The 15,385-nt window shown below is 41.6% G+C and overlaps 1 protein-coding gene across 8 annotated transcripts in view; it reads left to right on the forward strand.

Annotated features, from left to right (window-relative positions):
* The window catches only part of STS (steroid sulfatase), a 552,741-nt gene that overhangs the window by 244,315 nt on the left and 293,041 nt on the right, over positions 1 to 15,385 (forward strand). For all 8 annotated transcript variants that reach the window (XR_013825700.1, XR_013825701.1, XR_013825702.1 and 5 more), the window contains exon 9: positions 6,545 to 6,659. The gene's annotated coding sequence lies outside the window, so the exon portion shown is untranslated. The remainder of the gene's footprint in view (positions 1 to 6,544; positions 6,660 to 15,385) is intronic.

Here is a 15,385-nt window from a genome sequence, read left to right on the forward strand (position 1 = left end):
ACCAGCCAGAGAGGAGAGACCTCAGAGTACACAGGGCTCATCAGCAGTGTCAAGGACAAAGCCAACAGGCAAGACAGAGACTGGGAGAAAACATTCCTAAAACAAGTATCTGACAAAGGACTGAAATTCACAGTCTACGAAGAAGACTTACACCTTGATGATAAAGACACACAGTACGGTGTTTTAAAAGACAAAAGATTTGGGACTTCCCTGGTGGTGCAGTGGCTGAGCACCCACCTGCCAAGGCAGGGGACACGGGTTCGAGCCCTGGTCCAGGAAGATTCCACACGCCGTGGAGCAACTAAGCCAGTGGGCCACAACTACTGAGCCTGCACTCTAGAACCCGCGAGCCACAACTACTGAAGCCTGCATGCCTAGAGCCCATGCTCCGCAACAAGAGAAGCCACCACAATGAGAAGCCTGCACACCACAACGAAGAGTAGCCCCTGCTCACCACAACTAGAGAAAGCCCATGTGCAGCAATGAAGACCCAACACAGAAGAAAGAAAGAAAGAAAGGAAGGAAGGAAGGAAGCAAGGAGGGAAGGGAGGAAGGAAGGAAGGAAAAGAAAAGAAAATTCTATGGAAAATGTGGGGTGGAATGAAAGGAACTTGGCCAAAATGACTATCCACTGTAGGGTTCCATCCTTGTGAGGTTCTGGAAAAGGCAGGACAAATGTTTGTTGGAGAAAGTGTGAGCTCAGCATGGGCTTGGTTGTGGTGGGCATAGAGCTGGACTGAAACCTGACAGGAGGCGACAGTCTGGGAGGCCTGTGCTCTAGATCCGGATGGGGTTTGGTCCATACAACTGTGTGCTCTTTTGTCCTCATCAATGGCATCCTTCATACTGACCTATCTCGGTGGTACCTGGTTTCCCTGGACTGAGGCAATCACTACCTGCCATCCAGTCAACAATTTTCTCTGCAGTGACTCAGCCATCGACTGTATTTCCTGGGGTGTGGAGTCACACTGTCACGTGGTCATGATTGTGTCCCCTGCACCAACACCATCTTGACTATGGTCCCTCAACTGATTCAGTCATTGATTATTTATCCCTGGGCTGACTCAGTTATCAACTCTTTTTCCTTGCCTGAGCGGGTCATGGACTATGTTTCCTGCAGTGATTCCTTTGTCAGTTGTCTTCTCTGGACTGAGAGAAATATTGTCATTTTGTCAACTGTTTTCTATCCTTTTTTAGTTTGTTTTTTTGGAATGATGCTATCATTTATTGTTATACTGTTTAGGGGGAATTTTTATTTTGTCGTCAAGTGTCGTCCCTGGGTTGAGTTGGTCATTGACTGTTTTCCCTGGATTGATTTAGTCATCAGCTGTTTCTCCCTGAGTTAACTTGGTCATCAACTGTTTACTCCTGGACTGACTTGGTCATTGGCTTTTTTCCCTGGACTTACTCGGTCATCAACTATTTCTCCCTGGGCTGACTGGGTCATAGACACTTTTAAACTGGACTGACTTGGTCCTTGACTACTTACCCCTGGACTGACTCGGTTATCGACTTTTTTCCCTGAACTGACTCAGTCATTGACTATTTTTCCCTGGACTGATGCAGTCATTGACTACTTACTCCTGGACTGACTCGGTTATCGACTTTTTTCCCTGAACTGACTCAGTCATTGACTATTTTTCCCTGGACTGATGCAGTCATTGACTACTTACTCCTGGACTGACTCGGTTATTGACTCTTTTCCCTGGACTGACTCAGTCATCGACTATTTTCCCCTGGACTGACTCGGTCATTGACTACTCACCCTTGGACTGACTAAGTTAACAGCTCTTTCCCCTGGACTGACTCTTCATCTACTCTTTTGCCTGGAATCACTCAGTCATCGACTATTTTTCCCTGGGCTGACTCGTTCATCAACTGTGTACCCCTGGACGGACTCGGTTAACGACTCTTTTCCCTGAATGGTGTCATTAACTGTTTCCCTTGGAGTGACTGGGTCATCATCTGTCTTCCACAGACTCAGGGGAGCCCTCGTTTCCTGCCTTCTCGTTATCACCTATTTACCTTGCAGTGATTTGTTCATAGGCTGTTTTCCCTCCTCTGAGGCTATTTCAGTCCGTCTCCATCATCAGCTGTTTGCCGGGGACTGCCTCGGTCATCCACTGTGTGTCCTGGATTGACTCTGTTACCAGCTGCTTTTCTTGGATTGAGGACTGATGACGCTTCACCATCTTGGTTCCAGTTCTTAAAAGTAGGAGTTCCTGAGAATTAAATATATATATATATATATTCTTATATTCACATTTATGAAAGCACACATACACACACACATATACCCGATTTTCCCCCCAGAAGAGTTGTCTCAGTTTGCGTCCCAACGAAGACTATACAGGGGTCTCTCAAAGCCTGTGTGTTCCCAAACTTTAAGTTTTTTCCCCCAATGGGACAGGTGAGGAATGGTGTCTAAGTATATTTCATGTTTTGCTCATTTGTACAATCAGTTTATTTGGACTTGTTCTCCATGAGTTGTTTTTAACGTTGCTTTCCATTGATTTTCACAGGTAAGTATTAAGAATATTTGCCCCGTATCTATTATGTTGCAAATATTTATCCTCAGTTTGCCTGATCTCTTATGACTTAATGGCATTGTGTGTGTGTGTGTCTGTCCTGCAAATATATTTCTAAAATTATATAGTCAAATGTATCAACCTTTGGTTGTATTTGGATTTTGAGTGATGTTTAGAAAACGTTACCCCACACCAAGTTTATGGGAGAATTAGTTCACTTTTCCTCCAGAACTTGTGTGTTTGCATGGATGTAGGTGTGAATGCACTTAGGCACGTGTAGAGATGCACGTATGCTTAGATACCTGATTCATTTGAAGTTTAGCCATGTGTAGGAAGGAGATGGATCCAAATGTTCCGTTTTCCAAATGGTTACCCAGTTGTCCCATCACCTTTTATTAAAAATAGTTCACCTTTGCCCAGTGGTTTGTGATGCCCCTTTTATCAGGCACTGAACTTCCTTACGTTTGTGTGTCTAGTTCCAGATGTTTAGTTCTGTTGCTCTCGTCCTGTTGTCTGTTCATGTGCCTATGACACATTTCACTATAGATCCTTTATCACATTTTTTACACCTCATCAAGGGTTTTTCTGGATGTCCTCACATGCTGGTTATTCCACATAAATTTCCTTGTCAGCTAATCTAACTCCCTAAGACAGTTTAGGAGTTTTTTTTTTACCGTGATAACATTAATTTTATAAATTAACTAGAATTGACATCTGTCGTCCTATTCAAGGATTTTTCCCATGTGTTCAAACCACTTTTTTTTTTCTTTCAGGAGGTTTTTGCAATTTTCTATTATAGATTTCTTTTGGTACATTTCTTTTTAAGTTGATTCCTAGACATATTAACTTCTTAGGTGTTTTTGTACATAGAGTTTTCTGTAATATTAACTACTTTGGGCATGTAAGAATGACTTTTTATGTTAATTTTTATAGCTAATTTATTCAATTATTTTATTGTTTGGATTAGTTATATCATTGATTTTCTAAAATTTCCAGGTATCATCTGCAAAACAATTGGGATTTATTTGTTTTTCTAATCCTTATGCCTCTAGTTTTTTTATTTTGTTTCTTTGCATTAGCAAACATCTCCAGCATAATTTTGAATAGCCGTGGAAATATTTTGGGTCCTTGCTTGCATTCTTTGAATGAATGGCATCTTTTCAATGCCATTCATTCAAAGAATGAATGCCATGTCGTGGCATTCATTCAAAGAAAAGATGCCATGTCGTGGCATCTTTTCAATGTTGTGTTAGACTCTTTTTCATAATATTTTGTTTAGTATTTAAGCATCAATATTGACAGCTGACATTAGTCTGAAATATTATTTCATTCTTCAGCATGATACTTTTTTTGTGTGTGTGTGGTACGCGGGCCTCTCACTGTTGTGGCCTCTCCCGTTGCGGAGCACAGGCTCCGGACGCGCAGGCCCAGCGGCCATGGCTCACGGGCCCAGCCGCTCAGCGGCATGTGGGATCTTCCCGGACCGGGGCACGAACCCGTGTCCCCTGCGTCGGCAGGCGGACTCTCAACCACTGCGCCACCAGGGAAGCCCCAGCATGATACTTTTTAATTAGAATTTAAAGTCCTTCATTATGAATTTAAATATTTGAAAATAATATAGTTTTCAGTTGTGTATACATCTGACACATTAAAACTCTTACATTGCTCTTATAAATGTATCCAATTTTATCCTTGTACCATGGTGATTTGACAACTACAGTTGACCCTTGAACAACATGGATTTGAACTGGCAGCGTTCACTTATACATGGATTACTTTCAATAAATACATGCTACAGTTTTACAGAATCCATTGTAGGTTGAATCCATGGATGTGAACCCACAGATATGGACTGTTATATATAAGATATATATACATATGGATTTTTATACAGATTTTCAACCGTTTGGGGGTGGGCCCCCCTAACCCTCATCTTGTTGAAGAATCAACTGTATTTTCCACTTAAAAGTATATGAAAAAACTCTCCTATAACAGTAGGGTGTTCTACATTATTATTCTTTCCTGCTTAAATTATTATTTATATTTCATCCTTGCCAAAGAATTTTAACCTCAACGCGATAGACATTTTTGAAAATGTATTACTTATATCAATCCTCTTCTATTTTCACATATGTATCTAAACTGAAAATCACCTTTTCCTAATTCCTAAAACGATAGTGACTCACATGTTAACACTTCTGATTGAGCTTTCATGGCATTTTTATTAATGATAATTTATCAAAACATAAATACATAACATTTTTAGGACATAAGTCTTTATGGAGAATATTTGGGGATGGTAAGATAACAGGAAATTATGCATAGGTTCTAATATTCTCCTGGCCCGAATCATACCAAACTGAACTTATCACATAAGCACCAATCAATTCCGTCATTCCTGGAATCAATTACTGACCCAGCCAATCACTAGACCCAGAACTTCCACCACTGTTATTTAATCTGGAGTGATTACCACTACCCGGTGAGGGAAAACCACAGTCAGCAGTGAGATAGTTATTGACCCTTTTCTGAAGCCTGGATTACAGGCTACTCACACTTGCCTGAAACATATTTAAGCCCTGAGTAACATGCTCATCCCACACCCAGTTCATTTAATTAAAAAAAAAAAAAGTAACTCTATGAAAGTGGAGTTTTATTGACTATTGTGACTATATTAATAAATAAGCCGCCCTATCTAATACAAAAGTATAGATGATTCTAATGGAATCTAAAATGTACATACATGCTTTGTGTGTGTGTGCACGAGATATATATCTGAAAGATTAGACTATAAAGCTGAAATGATGGAAAATGATATTTTAGATGATCATTGTCACTCTCAGAAAAGAGATTTTGTGGGGAGGGAGAGGGATGGATTGGGAGTTAGGGATTAGCAGATGCAAACTATTAGATATGGAATGGATAAACAGTAAGGTCCTACTGTAGAGCACAGGGTGCTATATCTAGTCTCTTGGGATAAACCATAATGTAAAAGACTATAAAAAAGAATGTAGATGTATGTATAACTGAATCAGTTTGCCATACAGCAGAAGTTAGCACAACATTGTAAATCAACTATACTTCAGTTAAAAAAAATTGAAAGAGATTTTAGGGCAAATATTTTTTTTTTAACATCTTTATTGGGGTATAATTGATTTACAATGGTGTGTTAGTTTCTGCTTTATAACAAAGTGAATCAGTCATACATAAACATATGTTCCCATATGTCTTCCCTGTTGCGTCTCCCTCCCTCCCACCCTCCCTATCCCACCCCTCCAGGCTGTCACAAAGCACCGAGCCAATATCCCTGTGCCATGCGGCTGCTTCCCACTAGCTATCTACCTTACTACGTTTGTTAGTGTGTATATGCCCATGACTCTCTCTCGCCCTGTCACAGCTCACCCTTCCCCCTCCCCATAACCTCAAGTCCGTTCTCTAGGAGGTCTGCGTCTTTATTCCTGCTTTACCCCTAGGTTCTTCATGACATTTTTTTTTCTTAAATTCCATATATATGTGTTAGCATACGGTATTTGTCTTTTTCTTTCTGACTTACTTCACTCTGTATGACAGACTCTAGGTCTATCCACCTCATTACAAATAGCTCAATCTCGTTTCTTTTTATGGCTGAGTAATATTCCATTGTATACATGTGCCAAAAATATGGAACGCTTCACGAATTTGCGTGTCATCCTCGCAGAGGGGCCATGCTAATCTTCTCTGTGTCGTTCCAATTTTAGTATATGTGCTGCCGAAGCGAGCACTAGGGCAAATATTAATAGAGACAAAGAAGAATAATGCATAACACACACACACACAAAAGACAGTTTATCCACCAGGAAAAGATGAAAGATTCTGAACTTGTATGCAACTAACAATATTGCTCAAAACAAGAAAATAAAAACCACAAGGAGATATTGGGAAAAAATAAGGAAATACAAAAAGAAACAAGGACAATGGGATTGGAATCTTTACTGTGTTCTCTATGGGAATGTGTTTTCTATTGTTTGTCCTTGTAGGAACTTATGGGGACAGAAGACAGGGGCCCTAGGCCCTAAGGACAAAGTGTGTGTCTTTCATCTGTGCACTGATCCCTCCCTGGCTGAGTCCAAAACAGATTGGAAAACAGAAAAGGTAGGAAGCTTCTGTTTTTCTCCCAAATTGTCCTTATTTCCCACCCGAGACTATACGTCCCTAGAAGCTCAGTCCAGGCAGTAGGGCACTTGCTGGGAGGGACAGCATTAGCTTGGAAATAGCTGAGGACACCCAGATACCAAGGGGCCATTCTCAGTGACCCACGAGACTCAGTGAGTCCTTGTAAAGGTATATATGTTTAGCTAATGTCATCACTGGGGAAGCTGTAGCCTGGAGTACCCCCATGCAGTGTGTTCTGCTGATAAACCTGCCCCGTGCTGTGGGCTGTTAGCAGTTACCCTCGCGTGGCATGTGTGTTAAGCCCTAAAGACTGTAAACATTGTAAGATTTAGAGAAGGAGTTAATATGAACTGTAGGCATGACCACGTGAATAAGAAGTGGTGATGTGTAGTAATGTCAGAAGTCACGGGACGGGGTTGAACAAGATTGATTATCGCCAACCACCATACTCCTGGCCCAGAGAAACTTTCAAATGGGCGCAAAACCATTAAAAAGGTTTTTAACTTAGCATTCTGTGTTTCTCAATTTAAAAATACATAGCAACGTTTAAAGACCATATGCTAAGATTACAGTAAACACTTCTGTTAAAGCCGGGAGAAGTTGGCTATGTAAGCACCTAAACCTTCTCATGGTCATTATTTGCAGTGTGGTTTGTCATGGATCCAGAGATGTGTAAATAAATGCATGCAGGGTAGGTCCTAGTGCGCAAAGAGCTGACCACAGGGCAGAGAGTTATACACTAGAATAAAGCAGAACAGAGGCTTAGCAAGGAGAAAGCCTGACCGACCAACGCCCACTGAGAAGCACATCAGATAACTTCTCTGGTGCTATGAACAATGCAAGCATGAATGTGTATTTCTACATATGCACAGAATATCTGTCATTGCAAGGAAGTGTAGGGCGCATCCAAACAGGACTCTACGGCCCAGACGGAAACTCTAGCCTGGAGCTGCTCTTCCGAGTCAGCTCAGAATATTCGTCCTAGTTAACCAAATAAAACATGGGGAGATCCCTTATTAAAACACATACCAGTTATGGGATATTCCACATAAAGGGTTTACTGCGCTAGGAGAGGAAAAGAGGTGAATGAACATCAAATGCACAACGTTCGCTTACTATATGTTTTCCAGAGATGAAGCGATACTTTAGCATTTGAATATTACAGATGACTCATGAGATTTGGCTTTTTTTTTTTTTTTCCTTCTTATCTACAATATGTGACTCTGTTTTTTCTCATCCTGAGAATCATGGCCAGAAAGTCAATCTGTTGTTTTATATTCCTTTCAACTACCAAGAAGAAAAAAAATTCACTTTTACCTTCTGTTAAAAATCTGTGAAATTCTCACACAGAGTGGATTTTAAAAATCCAGTTCAATTCCTAAGAGAATGATTTGTGCGTTAACCAGGCTGAGAGAGAACAGAAATATTGTAATTCATGGTTTTTAATTCTGCATTCTGGTTTCTCAATTTAAAAATACACAGCAACATTTAAAGATCATATACTAATATTACAGTAAACACTTAAAACACTTAATTTTATTTTTTAAATTTTTTTGTGGTGCGCGGGTCTCTTACTGTTGCGGCCTCTCCCGTTGCAGAGCACAGGCTCCGGACGCGCAGGCTCAGCGGCCATGGCTCACGGGCCCAGCCGTTCCGCAGCATGTGGGATCTTCCTGGACCGGGGCACGAACCCGCGTCCCCTGCATCGGCAGGCGGACTCTCAACCACTGCGCCACCAGAGAAGCCCAAACACTTTATTTTAAAACAGGGACAACTTGACTGTATAAGCACTTAATCCTTGTAATTCACAAAGTGCTTGAAAACTGGAGCATCAGAGCACACCCATATGAAACAGTAATTATGCCCTAAAGAGGATAAACACTGTAAGATTTAGAGAAGGAGTTAATAGAGCTGTAGGCATGATCATGTTAATAAGAGGAGCTGGTTTTTAGTGACAGCAGGAGAGATCCATCTATACGTATATGGAAGCAAAGAAAACACGAAATCAAGGGCACATTAGAAGCTGTTCAGCAGTGTTCGTCTTGGTCAGCTTTAGGTTAGACAGTTTGCAAAATCTCAACACTTTCAATGTTAACAAAAACCGGTGCAACCTGAGATTCCTGGTAAACTTTGATTGCCCTAAATTTGAAGATTATCAAGCATTGAAATAGGTAACCAGAAGACAGAATTCTGCTTCTTCACGTGAGAAATTCTCGGTTGAGAATTTCTCGCATCTGGGTGTCTAAACCACTTCCTCAGCACACCTCGGGCATAAAGCCTGCTTTTCTGAGTTCTACTGTAATTGGTTATTCAAAGCGGATCCTTGTAAAAATACTTATTCAGACTTATTTTTTGGTAGGATTATAACCTTTTTTTTTAACATCTTTATGGAGTATGATTGCTTTACAATGGTGTGTTAGGTTCTGCTGTATAACAAAGTTAATCAGCTATATGTATACATATATCCACATATCCCCTCCCTCTTGCACAGATTTTAATTTAGTTAATTTTGATTTAAACTCCAAAATTCTTTGGGGGAAAAATACATCATTGACATACACTGTGATATATGTTTCATGTTTACAGTATTTTCTTTAAAAACAAAAGAAGAGTATTTTCTTGGCGTGTTGAATTTCTTTCTAAATGTGCTGGAAAATGTTGGAGGGATTGCTAGAGCTTGTGACCGGCTATTTATTGGGTGGGTTGGGAACAGGGCTGGGTTAGGGTGAAGTAAAGGATGTAAGTGCTTATTTACAGAGCATTTGTGTCTCATGCAAAAAAAATTTTTTAATAGGTCTTTATTGGAGTATAATTGCTTCACAGTACCGTGTTAGTTTTGTTGCACAACAAAGCGAATCAGCCACATGCATACACATGTCCCCATATCCCCTCCCTCTTGCGTCTCCCTCCCACCCTCCCTATCCCATCCCTTTAGCTCATTGCAAAGCACTGAGCTGATCTCCCTGTGCTATGCAGCTGCTTCCCACTAGCTATCGGTTTTACATTTGGTAGTGTATCTATGTCCATGCTACTCTCTCACTTCGTCCCAGCTTACCCTTCCCCCTCCCCGTGTCCTCAAGTCCATTCTCTACGCCTGCGTCTTTATTCCTGTCCTGCCCCTAGGTTCATCAGAACCTTTGTTTTTGTTTTTTTTAGATTCCATATATATGTGTTAGCAAATGGTTTTTGTTTTTCTCTTTCTGACTTACTTCCCTCTGTATGACAGACTCTAGGTCCATCCACCTCACTACAAATAACTCAATTTTGTTTCTTTTTATGGCTGAGTAATATTCCGTTGTATGTATGTGACACATCTTCTTCATCCATTCATCTGTTGATGGACACTTAGGTTGCTTCCATGCCCCGGCTATTGTAAATAGTGAAGTGAACATTGGGGTGCATGTCTCCTTTTGAATTATGGTTTTCTCAGGGTATATGCCCAGTAGTGGGATTGCTGGGTGGTATGGTAATTCTATTTTTAGTTTTTTAAGGAACCTCCATACTGTTCTCCATAGTGACTGTATCAATTTACATTCCCACCAACAGTGCAGGACGGTTCCCTTTTCTCCACACCCCCTGCAACATTTATTGTTTCTTGGCTTTTTTGATAATGGCCTTTCTGACTGGCATGAGGTGATACCTCATTGTAGTTTTGATTTGCATTTCTCTAAAATCAGTGATGTTGAGTAGCTTTTCATGTGTCTCTTGGCCATCTGTATGTCTTCTTTGGTGAAATATCTGTTTAGGTCTTCTGCCCATTTTTGGGTTGCATTGTTGTTTTTTTGATATTGAGTTGCATGAGCTGCTTGTACATTTTGGAGATTAATCCTTTGTCTGTCGCTTCATTTGCAAATACTTTTTTCCCATTCTGAGGGTTGTCTTTTCATCTTGTTTATGGTTTCCTTTGCTGTGCAAAAGGTTTTACGTTTACTTAAGTCCCATTTGTTTATTTTTGTTTTTATTTCCATTACTCTAGGACGTCGGTCAAAAAAGATCTTTCTGTGATTTATGTCCTAGAGTGTTCTGCCTGTGTTTTCCTCTAAGAGTTTTGTAGTGTCTGGCCTTACATTTAGGTCTTTAATCCATTTGGAGTTTATTTTTGTGTATGGTGTTAGGGAGTGTTCTAATTTCATTCTTTTACATGTAGCTGTCTAGTTTTCCCAGCACCACTTATTGAAGAGGCTGTCTTTTCTCCGTTGTATGTCCTTGCCTCCTTTATCAAAGATAAGGTGACCATACGTGTGTGGGTTTATCTCTGGGCTCTCTATCCTGTTCTGTTGATCTATGTGTCTGTTTTTGTGCCAGTACCATACTGTTTTGATGACTGTAACTTTGTAGTATAGTCTGAAGTCAGGGAGTCTGATTCCTCCGCCTCCGTTTTTCTTTCTCAAGATTGCTTTGGCTATTCGGGGTCTTTTGTGTTTCCATACAAATTGTAAGATATTTTGTTCTAATTCTGTGAAGAATGCCATTGGTAGTTTGATAGGGATTGCACTGAATCTGTAGATTGTTTTGGGTAGTACAGTCATTTTCACAATATGGATTCTTCCAGTCCAAGGACATGGTATATTTCTTCATCTATTTATGTCATCTTTGATTTCTTTTATCAGTGTGTTATAGTTTTCTGAGTACAAGTCTTTCACCTCCTTAGGCAGGTTACTCCTAGGTATTTTATTCTTTTTGTTGCAGTGGTAAATGGGAGTGTTTCCTTAATTTCTCTTTCTGATTTTTCACTGTTGGTGTGTAGGAATGCCAGAGATTTCTGTGCATTAATTTTGTATCCTGCAACCTTACCAAATTCATTGATTAGCTTTAGTAGTTTTCTGGTGGCATCTTTAGGGTTTTCTATGTATAGTATCATGTCATCGGCAAATAGTGACAGTTTTACTTCTTCTTTTCCAATTTGTATTGATCTCCCCGGCCTCCCTCCTATGCCCCCAGGACCAATGCAACAGTGGGGAGAGGGGGTCCTGGGAGGACAGGGGACTGGCCTGGGAGCTCAGCCGGCTCCCAGTGCCCGAGTGGTTGAGGCAAATGCCCTCTGCTCCTCTCCTGCTCCTTCTGGAGGGCCCTTCCCGCCTGCCTCTCCTGATCTCCCCAGACTCCCTCCTATGCCCCCAGGAACCAGGCGGCCTGGATGGGGCCTTGGATGGGGAGAAGCGGCTTGGGAGCTCAGCAGCCTCCCCGGTCCGAGTGGGCCAGCGGATCACCCTCCACTCCTCTCCTGCTCTTCCTGGAGAGTCCCTCCCACCTGCCTTTCCTGATCTCCCTAGCCTCGGGGGTGCCGATCCTGTATGGCCTCCACTTCTCCTCCCCTCTCAGTCCCCCTACGTCCTACCGGTTCACTTTAGGGTTCCTCCCGTCTCCTTGGGGGTCAGAGTCCCCCACCAGCGGCTGCCAGTTGTGGGGAGAGGGTAACTCTGCGTCTTCCCACACCACCGTCTTGATTCCGCCCCTCTCATGCAAAATTTAACTTACTAATCGAGACAAATATTTAATGCATTTTAAAAATGAAAATTCATGTAAAACATCCATAAAGAATCAAACATCAAAACTCTAAATAACAGGTTGGGTCACGTGCAGTGCCTAGCCATGGAGCTTAAGTCAAGAGGAAAATCAGTAATACTGATATTGTCTTTATTTCAGGTTTCATTATTCTATTCAGGATGGATGTTTTGCGTTAATTCTTATTTTTAAAAAATATTGAATTAAAATATTTATGTCAATGACTGTGTTTTATGTGCTCCTTAAATGTTATGCCCAAGGCATGGGTGTGCCTCACTGTCCTCACCCTCTTCCCGGCCCTTGTTCAGGGGGTGGTGGCATCCCCTCTTTTTGTCCCTGTTGGATGCTACTTCTGTACTGCATGTGACACACAGGGTGATAAGCATGATTGCTGCCACACCCGGGTGACGCATTTTGGCAAGGAAATCTTTCACGTTGCTTACATGTCTACTAGAAGATTTGGAATTGCAGTTCTGAAATATTCAGTTTGCCCTTGCAAGATGTCTTACGATTAGTAGGACCAAAGGGGGCAAAAGATAACAGGGCCTACTTGACTGTGGAATGACAGATGAGAGAGGCCATTCGGGGTCTTAGAGGACCCCCGATCAAACTCATCCAATAACAATCTTCCAAGCATTTACTCTGATAATAAAAATAATTGTATTAGTCGCAGCTACTCTTTATTCGTTCCGCATATGTATATCAAACACTATGTGCCAGACACTGTTCTTGGTGATAAACATAATAGGAAAAGTGTATATACTCTGAGTCGCCAACAGTACGTGTGTGCGTGCTTGAGCAGGTACACGTTTGCACGCACCTGTGTACACGTATGTGCATGTACCATGGCCAAGATTACAAAGGTGAGAAAAGAACAGAGTGCTTCCTTCCCTCTGGAACCTTTTAGTCTATTTGGGAGAGGATGGCTGGACAGTCCTTCCAGGCAGAGGGAGCTTCATGTGCAAAGACCCTGGGGCAGCACCTGAGGGGGGGATGGGGACAGAAGTGTTACAGATTCCTATCTTTATCCTAGAGGAAATGAGAAGTTACTAAAAGCTCTTCAATGGGAGAGGGACACAACTATATCAGTGTTTTTAATTGTGGGCAAGACAGGGGTGGATTTGGGGAGAGGGGTCAAAGAACAGAGAACTTGGTCCATAAAGCAAGGAGGTGTAGACCATGGCTGTGAACTCAGCTCCTCTGGGATGCCAGCCGGAATTCTTTAATGCACTCAGTGAGGTCTTTTCTGGTCAGGGAAACTTGATTTTGGTTGGGATTGAACCACCAAAAAGCAAGGGCAACCATGGACATGGTTGTGCATTGAACTGCGGCTCTTAAGAGGCTCTTTCTGGACCACTATTCAGATTGCTTGTACTGTTCTTATGCCCCTTTTTGAAGATAACTGGTCCTTTCTGTGCCTCCAAACTAGCCCAAGTGCTCCCCTACCCACGATAACAGAGTACCTCCAACTCGCTCAGTACTGGAGAGATACAGAAAGAAATATGAAGCGCAGGCAGTGCCCACCAGCTGCTGTAACTCTCTGGAGCCAGAACGCATACTCATGCCTAATAAACAGGAGCAACAGTTACGGGCTGAGTTGTATGGTGCCGGCAATTACAGACTGATGAGCGTAAATAAAACCAGTACTTTCGTGCACGTATTCAGACAATTACGGGCTGAGTTGTATGGTGCCGGCAACTTCAGACTGATGAGCATAAATAAAACCAGTACTTTCATGCACGTTTTCAGAACTCTGAAATCTGCACATTTACACACAAAGACCAGCTGTCTGAAAGCATAAACTTTAAAATTTTTTTTTCAAGAATTACGTTAATTAGGGAAATCATTACATTCCACCTCTGAGAGACATTTCCTTGGACGTTGCAAGGTGAGTGGATGGGGGGCTGATAGAAATCAGGACCCCGATCTGCAAGCGGAATTTGATTCTTTTCACAAGTATTTTATGGGGTGTGCCCTGTATTTTTAGTGTGGGGTTCTGGGTTTTTGCTTGTTTAAGGACTTAAAGGTTTTCTGAAATATTGTCTGTATTTTATTTTTTATTGCACTCTGTTGGCTGACAATATATGGACAGACATAAATGATGTGGAGTGCGTAGGTTGACGTGTTAAATTTTCATTATTGTCACTCGTTTGTGGCCGAATACCTGGTTAACTCCAGGACCTAACACAGCAGGCCAGTGCCTAAGTAGCAGAACCATAAACTGCTGTGCATGTTCTGATTTAATAATTTACAGAAGGAGTGAATGTAGACACACAGGCCTGTGTCAGGCCCTGTTCTGTCACTCACAAGCTGAGTGATTTATTTCACATCTTTGTCAGTTCAGTTTTGTCATCTGTAAACTGGTGAGAATAATAATACCTACACTAGAGAATTATTCTCAGGATGAGATAACTGACCAATGTAAAGAACCTAGCGCATCATAAATATGCCCTAAATGTTAGAAATTATCATTGACTTCTATGCAACTATAGGCATGGCATGAATAGCAATAATTATCTTATCATATGAACATAGTCTTCCAATATGATGCCTTTTAAAAAAGCATTCATATGGTTACCCAAAGTTACAACCTCAAATTGATTGGAGATACTCATTTTTTTTTAACATTTATTTATTTGGCTGGGCCGGGTCTTAGTTACAGCATGGGATCTTCGTTGCCACATACAGGATCTTTAGTTGCAGCATGTGGGCTCTAGTTCCCTGTTGAAGGATTGGACCCGGGCCCCCTGCATTGGGAGCACAGAGTCTTAACCGATGGACCACCAGGGAAGTCCCTGTAGATACTATTTTTGAGTGATCTGACCTTAAGATAGTTTTCACCAACTTCTTAAATACTGAGACAAAGAGATACCTTGGATCTCTGTTTTACAGCAGAGTGGATCCACTGAAGATACTGGATTCAAGAGAAGAACTGACCCTGCTTCTCAATGCAGGAACTCTATCTAGTGGTATTCCAAACGCCTAGCACAGCATCTGGCTTATAGGGGGCATCTATAAATGCTACCTCATTTACCCTTGCCCTTCCCTTCTCTTCTTCCACCACCTGCAATTGCAACATTTACCCCAAAGGTTAGGCAGAGTGTCTACAAAGACCCTGGCTTACCTTGGGCGTTTCCATCTACTAATGGCAATTTTCATCCAAGACCAAGGCATTCTCTTAAGAAACCACGTTGATAAAG

The sequence above is a fragment of the Stenella coeruleoalba genome (assembly GCF_951394435.1).
Source record: "Stenella coeruleoalba genome assembly, chromosome: X".
NCBI lineage: Eukaryota > Metazoa > Chordata > Mammalia > Artiodactyla > Delphinidae > Stenella > Stenella coeruleoalba.